The following is a 9,901-nucleotide window of genomic DNA, read 5'->3' as shown; positions in this document are numbered from 1 at the left end:
GGGCAGAGACTCTAGTGCCAGTCAATCTTCCTTCTAACACTCCCGGCTGTAAGGCAATTGCAGCCAAAAGCAGAATGAAGTGTAGCAGCTGGATGTGCCCTAGTTCAATATATTTCTGCTGCTGTAGTTGTTCACTGGTGCAGCCTCGCCCGGCCGGCCCTGGCAGTGGCAGGTGGGTCCCTGCCAGCCCCTCACAGCCATCTGTGTTGCCTGAGGATGAGGCAGGAGCTCCCCCAACGAGGAGTCCCATGTGGGCTGCGTGGGGTGGCAGTAGGGCCAGGGGACGACAGGTTCTAAAAAGCGACGTAATATTTCAGAGCATCTGTTTACCCTTTTGTTAGGGACGTACTCTCTTGATCCTGACAAGGACTTGGGGGCCAGGCATTAGTCTCATCCTCATTTTACCCACGAGGATGCAGAGACTCAGAATAGTTAGCTGTAGCCAACCGGGTGGTAAACAATGAAGCTGGGCCCCATCAGACCTTTGAGCCTTAAGGCCTGGCTCAGGCTCTTTTTGTGACAATGGCTCTTCTTGGGACAGTTGTGCGTGCATGGGAGGGTAGGTGCCCTGGCCGGCCCCGTAGTTCCACCCATGAGCTCTTGTCCTGTCCCTAAGAACGAAGGGCATCAATTGTCAGATGGCTGACAAAGGCCACGTGTAGCTTTGGGACCGCACTGCCATTTGGTTAAAAGCTCAGACATATAAGACCCATTTAACTCATTCCTCTAGGCAGGTACTCCGGCCCATCTTTCGTATCCTGTTCCCCTGCCCTCCCCACCCAGCCTGCCTCAGCTTGGGGGGCGGTTCTTCTGGGCATCTGATTCCAGCCTCGGCTCACCTCAGATGACCCCTGTGCTGTGGCTTTGATCCCCAGAAGAGGCTTTTCCAAGATGTGACAGTCCCCTGCATTGGAGGTGTCCATGAAGAAGGTGGACCTCCCAAATTCCATCATCACACGGATTCTGGGTACCTGCTGTGGTCTGACTGTTTGTGTCCCCGCCCCCCAAATTCATGTGTCAACATCTTAATGCCTGATGTGATGGTGTTAGGAGGCGGGGCCTTTGCGAGTTGATTAGGTCATGAGGGTGGAGCCCTCATGAATGGGATTGGTGCCCTTATAAAAGGGACCCTGGAGAGCTCCCTGCTCCTTCTACCATGTGAGGCCCCAGTAAGAAGCCACCATCTACAAACCAGGAAGAGAGCCCTCACCAGACACCGAGTCTGCTGGTGCCTTGATCTTGGACTTCCAGCCTCCAGAACTGTGAGAAGTGAACGTCTGTTTTTTATTAGCTGCCCAGTCTCCGGTGTTTTGTTTTAGTAGCCTGAGCTGACTAAGACGGTACCTATTTATATTTGCAACCTGGGCCTCTTCTTGGTGGGAAGAAGAGGAAAGAAGCTGATTACACAAGTTGACAATCTATTGCATAAAATGGTGCTATTTTCTTATTTCCCTCTTTCTGACTCTACAGGGCTCCTCTTGGTTACGAGGCCTGGAATTTGTGTAAACACATCTGAGCCCAGCCTTTCTCTGGCTCAGCCGCTGGCGTTCATTGCCCTCGTGAGCCATCGTCCCCGGCCCCAGCCCCACCTGGCACCTCTGGTTCTGTTCAGTCCTGGTCTCTGTCTCATCAGCCAGTGACCACGGGGTAGGAGGGCGCAGACCCCTCTCCTTTCCACATAGGGCAGTCTCCAGGCTTCCCTGGGCCCTCTGAGGTCTTGGCCGTGCCTGTTTCATGGCTTGTGGGTGCACAGGCCCCCCTGGGGGCTGGGTGGGCAGGGGCAGTGGGAGGGGGCTGTGGACGGAGAGAAGGAAATGTCCCGGAGGCAGAAATTCAGCCTTGACCCCTCAGTCCTCTAGGCCCTGGGACTGGCCAATCAGTCACATGCCAATGCACTTAGACCCTGTAGCTAAATCTCACGAGGGAGAGTAACACCTAAATGATGTGTGTCTGCGTGTGTGCGTGTGAGTGTGTGGCATTGCTATGAATTTTCCCACCTTAAGACTTTCAAGACCCATGGATCCCAAATGTCCTTGTTTTCACCACCCTTCCCCTCCCCAAACCTCGCCCGCCCCCCACTCCTACCTTAGTAAATTCCCTTTCCCTGCCCGTTTGTTTCAGGACAACCAAGCCCCCGTGGTCCCTGGAGTCCACTGACGAGTGCCGGTGTCTGTCAGGGTGCAGGATGAACCTTGGGTGCCTCATAGGAGCACAGACCCGAATAGGTGGAAGGACAGAGAATTCAAATCTGCTTTGTTGGTGCTGAAAATAGGATTCAAATACAGACAATTCCTTTTATTACTGGAATCCCTGGCAGAGATGGTAGCACAAGTAAAAAAAACAACGATTTGTTTGAATGCAGACTTTCCCCCTGTGGTTCTGCATTTCTGCATGTGACCTGGGCTAACATAGCTCCTATCTCTCCTGAACACCCCCAAAGGGAGGCACACATGGGGGAGGTTGTCTGCTCAACATGTGGCCATGGACACGCAGGGCGGAGTAAGCAGGTGGGCGAGAGTCACCTCCAGCAGCTGTGAGTGAATGGATACAGGAACCATTGGTTTCCATGAGGATCAGAAGCTTTCCACAAGTGGGGGAGGGAAGATAATGGATAAAGAAGCCGGAAAACATCAAGTAGAATTGGAAGTGTTTGCTTTCTATGTAGAACTTGATTGTATTTAGGTAATGTTGCCCATCCCTGCCCTAGCTTCCCAGAGGGTTCAGAGGCGGCTCTGTTATCTCGGTCGCCAGACCTGTCAGGTGACTTTAGTAGGTGAACGGACTGTTTTATTCCTACACGACCACGACGGTCTCCACGTCCACCTTTGCCTAAATGGCGCAGAGGCCGGCCACCCAGCAGGGCTGGGAGCCTTAGGAGTTTCCTGCTGGCCTCCCTGAACCAAGGCTGGCCTCTGCTCAGCATCTGCCCCATCTGCCCTCTGGAGACGGGACGTGTGACTCAGGGAGAAACCTCTGCTTCCTCGATTCAGCCTCATTTTAGGACAAAGATCATCATCTGTGACTCGTCCTCTCTCTGTGCCCCAAAGTGCAACAGAAAAAGTCAGGCCATTTCAGCAGACTCTGGTGCAGGACAGGGCCAGGGGATCATGGCTTTTGAAATTTGTGTTTAAAACAATAAGGCAGGATTTAGAAATCGGTAACTGACTATTCCATGTTTCCTTGAAGTGGGATGGAATCTTTGATGGCAGTATTTATTCAAAACCTGTCTCAGTGGGAAAAAAAAGTCTGGTTTAGGCTGTGCTGGGGGGAAGTGGGGGGAGGAATTTCGGGAAACCAAAATTGGGTTTCAGCGTCTCTAGTCCAAACATCTGGGTAGCCGTTGGTTTCCACGTCTGTTGGGGAACCTGATGACCTCATTGTGCTGAATCCAGCGTGACCTTGCAGCAGGATGGCCTGTGCACTGGGAGAGAAATGCTCGCCCTTTCTTATCTATAAGGGAAGGTACCCACTGTGCATGTCAGAAGTCAGGAGGTGTAAGTAAAGCAATAGCAAGCTGTAAATTCTAGACCTTCAGAATTTTATTGCAGCCGAAAGGAATTTAAGATTCTGAGGTCATCACCTCGGCACTTTATTTTCTGAGTAACGTGCCCTGTCTTGGAGACGAAGTCGCCTTGCTTCAGCGTTAGGTCATCACCACCATGCCCAGAGGGAAGCCAGGTGTGAGCTCACTGGCTTGCTGCTGCGGATTTATAGACCAGCTGCGGGCCACTGAGTGGAGGACCCTCCATCCCCGATGCTTTACTGCTCTTATTGATTCCAGCCGATACTCTCTGGCACATGAGACCCTGGGCTGTGAGGAGGTGAGGCCCAGGGGACGGAGCTGTACAAGCACACAGGGCAGTAGTGGCTGCTCCCGGCCTGTGGGAGCTCAGGAAAACCACCCGATCGTTTTCTTCCCTCCACGGTAACAAGGGGGCTGGGGTCAGGTTGCTCTGGCAACCCGCTTGAGGGCATCCCACTGACCTCGTCTGTAACTGCCCGTTAACTGCTTGTCCGATGCCAGGGACCGGTCAGTGGGAAGCCGTGGGAGTTCGTGCCGGAACCTCGGCGTTCACACCTGCAGCTGAGTTCATTGCTCCTGGGCAGACGCCCTTGATTAAAACTCCGTCACTTTTTTTTCTTTCCTTTTTTCCCCATAGCAAGCATCCTCTAAACCAGTTGCTTCTCAAATATTCACGCACACACGAGTCACCTGGAGGGCTTCTAAAACTGCAGATTCTGATGTAGCTGTTCTGGGTCAGCCTGGGTCAGCGTGACTAACAAGCCCCCTGTGATGCCACTGCCACTGGTTGGGGGACCACGCTTTGAGTAGCCCAGTCCGAAATCTCCTTGGACCTCAGGAGATTTCTAGACCTGCTCCTGATATGGTTGCCTCTATAGCATATCGGGTGCTGGGAGCCCACGGGTACTTCTCCACGATCCTGACAGGTCTGACAGGTCAGCATATAGACATAACCCCCCTGGCCCGGCTCAAGACGTGAACATGGGTGGACAGAGACTTCCTATTGGCGAGAAGCAAGGGAAAGATGGACTTATCCATCAGCTAGGAGGGCATGGATGGGAGACCCTGAGGTCGGGAGAAGAGAAAGCCTTGGGGGGCCTGAGACTCAGAAGGCAGAGGAGCTCTTGCACGGAGGGTGGAAGACAGCAGGGTCCATCTCGAAAAGGACTGCGTAGGGGAGCCGAGTGGGGCCTGGACGCCTGCAAAGAGACCTGGGGGGCCCTGTGAGTCGGGGGCCAGGGACTCACCTGTTGGCACACCAAGTGCAGCCTGGTGATGGATTCAGGCTGAACTCAAGGCTGGGCCCTCGGGAACCAGGCAGAGACGACCCTGCTTCCTCAGAGCCCCGAGGAGCCTCAGTTGGAACTGTCACCACAGGACCCAGGGCCTGGGACAGGCTGGTGGCACGCGGCAGGTTCTCAGTCAACGCATCTTGAACGAATGGAGTGGAAACGGGGCAGGACTGTGAAAAGAGCGGGTTGCATCAGCTCAGGAAGCTAGCTCAGACCATCTGGGGGGCGAGCGGGTGGCTCATGACTCATTTTCCTCCTGCTGGCGCTCTGTCCCCAAGCAGGGTCACTGTAGGACTGGCCGGGAGAAGATGCGCACTCAGGGTCTGCATCTCCGGAGGAGAAATCAGGGGCTTGATGCAGCCCTTGGGGGTTCTCAGCTGCGGGATCCTGGGGACCTGCCACGGCTCTGGGGGCTCGGACTGTACTGGGCTCTGAACAAGGCAGCGGCCCAGCTGGGCTTCCCTCTCCGCATACTTGGGTCAGAGCTGCCACTTGGATGGTCCAGGACACTGCCCCTTCCGGAGCCTTTGTTGACTTGGGGGCTGGGTGTCCCCATCACAGAGCAGGGTGGTCTGCTCTGGTGGAAGTGCATGGGGCTGGGAGCAAGGCCAGTTCCTCCCCCTGGAGGAGGAACTCGTGTTGGGCCCCTGTCCCTTCGACCCTCCCTCCACTCTCTAGGTGCGTGGCCTGCACATCCCCGCTCATCATGGTCACCAAGGTCCCTGCAAAGCCCAGCTGACAGCAGTCCATGAAGCCTCATTCTAGACTTTTGACTGTAAGTGCCCTTTGAACCCCCTCACGCCCGCGGAGGCCGGGCAGCTGCCTTGGCTTGGAAGAGTCCTGAGGACAGACGGCTCAGACAGGCCCTGCCTGGCGAGGACCGCCTTTCTGCTTTCCCAGGTCAACCCTAAGGGATCAAGGCAGTGCGTTGCCATCATAATGATTTATAAACTTCTCATTGTGATATATAATTTCAGCCTTAGAAAAAAGTTGCAAGAATAGGACAAGACATTCCTGTACTTTCAACTGATTCACCAGTTGGTAGAATTCTGCTCCATTCTCTCTAGTTTAATCTCTATGTATATATCTTTTCTTGTATATATATAGTATAATCTCTCTATACCTTTTCATATGTATTGTATAATGTCCGTCTATGCCTAGATATCTTTTCTTAGATATTTATAGTATAATCTGTCTCTATATAGTTCCTTTTATATATATTGATACATACAGAATAGTCTGTTTATGTATATACTTTTCATATATATATATTATAGCCTGTCTATCTTTTTATATATATATGCATATATGTGTATTGATATATATATTATAACCTCTGTGCTATAGTCTGAATGTTTTTTGTCCTCCCAAAATTCATCTGTTGAAATTTAATCACTAATGTGATAGTATTAGGAGGTGGGGCCTTTGGGAGGTGATGAGGTCATGAGGATGGAGCCCTCATGGATGGGATCAGTGCCCTCATAAAAGAGGCCCCACAGAGCTTCCTCACCCTCCACCATGTGAGGACACAGTGAGAGGATGGCCCTTTACATACCAGAAAGTAGTTCCTCATCAGACACTGAATCTGCCAGAGTCTTGATCTGGACTTCCCAGCTTCCAGAACTGTGAGAAACAAATCTCTATGGTTTATAAGCCACGCACCCGGTCTATGATATTCTTTTGTAGCAACCTGAATGGACTAAGACACTCTGTCTATACATATATCTTTTCATACTTTTCATATATGTTATAATCTCTATGTATATGTCTTTTCATATATACATATAATATCTCTGTCTCTTATCTATGTTTTCATATGTGTGTGTGTGTAATACACCCTCTTACATCATCACAGTACATTTATTAAAATCAAGAGACTTAACAACGCTACACCCAGGTCTCTAATCCATCATCCATATTCAAATATAATGCCCTTTTTATGTTAAAAAAAAATGTAGATCTGGTGAATAGCATGAATATCTGATACTGTTCAGTTACCACTGCTACCAGCAGTACATTAGGGCAAATTAAAATGATGGTGGATTGTTCCCGTGAGCAGGACGATGTGAAATGGAACAGCTTTGTTGTGACCTCTTCCCGGGGGGTCAAAGCTGCTGGTTGGTTGGCCCATTATCATCGTCCTCACAATTTCCTTCCCCAGGACGAATAAGGGAGGCTCTCTTTGCCCGTTTCTATTCCACTGAAAAGGTCTAGAGGGCTTGAAAAACTTTCAAATAACTACTTGTCCAGAGATTACCTCCTTTGGGGAACAGAGGGATACTTTTTGGGGGGGAGATGTTGCCACTGATGATGAGTAAAAATAAAGAAGTCCGGCAAATGAGCTAAACCTTTTTCTAGTTTATGAAATACAAAATTACAAAACAGACATAGAGTCACAGACATAGAGTCACAGACATAGAAAACAAACTTATGGTTACCAAGGGGTAAGGGGGGAGGGATAAATTGGGAGATTGGGATTGACATATACACACTACTATATATAAAGTAGATAACTAATAAGGACTTACTGTAGAGCACAGGAAACTCTACTCAATACTCTGTAATGACCTGTATGGGAAAAGAATCTAAAAAAGAGTGGATATATGTATATGTATAAGTGATTCACTTTGCTGTACAGCAGAAACTAACACAACATTGTAAATCAACTGTACTCCAATAAAAATTAATTTAAAAAATAAAATACATTTGCCCTGTGCGACTACTTTTTTTTGGGGTCAAGAACCCTTTCCAGAATTGCACACTATATTTAGTTGTCATGATCATAATGATATTGAAGGAAAGTATTACTTTCTCTTTCTTTAGTGAAGTATAGAACTAGAGCCAGTGGCATAAACATTGCTTTTATTTAAAGACTTGGAATCCACAAACCCTTTCCATCAATTGGCAAACAAAATCCAAAAGACATCGACATGGGCAAACCTCACGTGACAGACATCGGGGAGCAGGGGGTACCAGAGCCTGGTTTCAGGTTTCAGTTTATGAAGCACCACCATCCTGACCCCGGCCTGTCCTGAGTCTCTTATTTAGACGGCAGTGTCTGTTTCTCTGCTCTTGAATCTGGTTTTAGCCACTGCTCTTGTGTTAAAAGGCAGATTTCTGACCACGCTGTTTGATCATGAATTTGATTACAAATTTTCCCCCAGCACTGAAGGAATGAAAGTCTCCTAGCTAAATTAAAGCCGCGAGTCACCAGGTTTCGACTGGATCAGCCCGTCTTCCCATAACTGAATAATAATTCTTTGTCCAGAGTGATGTCGGTCACCCCAACCTCAAAGCCCTTTTGTGGGGTGGCATTATCTCCGAGGGCCTGTGTGGTGCACATAAAGGACAAAGGTGGCGATGGTGGCCGCACTCTTCAGGCCCCGAGCCAGGGCGGGATCTAGACCAGAGCCTCTGACCAACCTCGTGCTGGGACCTCCTGCATCCCAGCCTCCAGCAGGTGAGACTGTGAAGGACCATCCACAACATGAAGATATGTTTTTAGCCTGCCTTTTATCTAAAAAAAAATCTTTTTAACGTTTATTAAATGCTTTCCCTAACAGCAAAATGTCCAGGATGCTTTATGGGTGAAGAGAAGATACTCAGAAGGAAACTAAAACTGGCTTGGGTCACACGTTGGATTTTCATGTGGCGTGTTGAGGTGGTCCCATCTTCCCAAATGTGCTTTGATGGTGGTAATAAAACAAACATTTCTACGACACCTGTCCTCCTTTGCAGGTGAGGAGGATGGAGCTCACAGTGTGCAGGAAGTTCGTCCGAGCTGACCCAGCCTGTGAGGAGCAGAGCCAGGCTGTTTCAGAGGCTGAAATTTTCGGAGGTCACCAGTTCAGAGGTCGATGCCTCAGAGGTTATTACCTTTGAGGTCACCACTTTTGAGGTTCCCAGCTCAGAGGTCACCAGCTCAGAGATCAACATCCCAGAGGTCACCAGCTCGGAGGTGACCACTGTACGACCTGGTTCCGGAGTCTGCGGGCACGCTGCCTGAGCCAGGAGCCAGTCTCCCGGCAGGTGCTCTCGGGCAGCGGGGAGCGGGGCACAGCCTTCTGCACCGGGTCAGCACCGCCTCCACCCGGATCTTCCAGGCGTGTCCTACTCGGGTCCCTTTGATGATGAACAGCGGACAGATTCCAGAACAACACTTCCCTTCCGCCTACTTTTCTGTCAAAAGCACCCGATTCCCTGTTGAAGCAGGAAAGCGGGGTGGAATCAGATGATCTGAGTTTGAATCCTCATTTTCTGTCTGGAAACGAGTACATGAACACGTTTCCTCTCCGCTCGCGCCACGAGGTCCTGCACACAAAAGCAGCAATATCGTTGCCAGGATCTTAAGAACACGATCAAATACACAGAAGAGACCTGGCCAGGCTTTTGCAAGCGCTGTCTATGCACCTTGTCAGGGATCGGGGGGGCAAGGGCTTCCTGGGAGCCGGCTTTTTTATCCTAAACATTTTATTATGAAAATTTTCAGGCATACAGAAAAGTTGGAACAAACTGACGGTGAACACCCTCGATTCTACAGTTAACATTGGCTACACTCACCTTCTCACATCTATTCACCCCCAAGCCTGTGCTGTCTTGTTTTTGACACAAAGTGATTTGCAGACATCCAGACCTTTCACCCTAAATACTTCACTATGGGTAACGTTAGAGTCCAACATTTGTTTACTGCTTTTTTGTTTTGTTTTGTTAAAGTATTTTACTTATTTTTTAAGTATCTATATTTGTTTTTTTTTTATTTTTTGGAGTAGAGTTGATTTACAATGTTGTGTTAGTTTCAGGTGTACAGCAAAGTGAATCAGTTATACATATACATATAGCCACTCTTTTTTTTTTTGAGATTCTTTTCCCATAGAGGTCATTACAGAGTACTGAGTAGAGTTCCCTGTGCTATACAGTGGGTTCTTATTAGTTATCTATTTTATATATAGTAGTGTGTATTTTTTTTGAAATAAAATTTAGATAAATTGATATGTACAAATGTTACATGTACATCCACTGAATTTTGATGAAGGTATAAACCTCCATCAAGGTATAGAACGTCATCAAGGTATAGAACATTACCAGA

Source organism: Balaenoptera borealis (genome assembly GCF_965194805.1).
Source record: "Balaenoptera borealis genome assembly, chromosome: 5".
In the NCBI taxonomy this organism is placed as follows: Eukaryota; Metazoa; Chordata; class Mammalia; order Artiodactyla; family Balaenopteridae; genus Balaenoptera; species Balaenoptera borealis.
Note: the sequence above shows the minus strand (reverse complement) of the source record.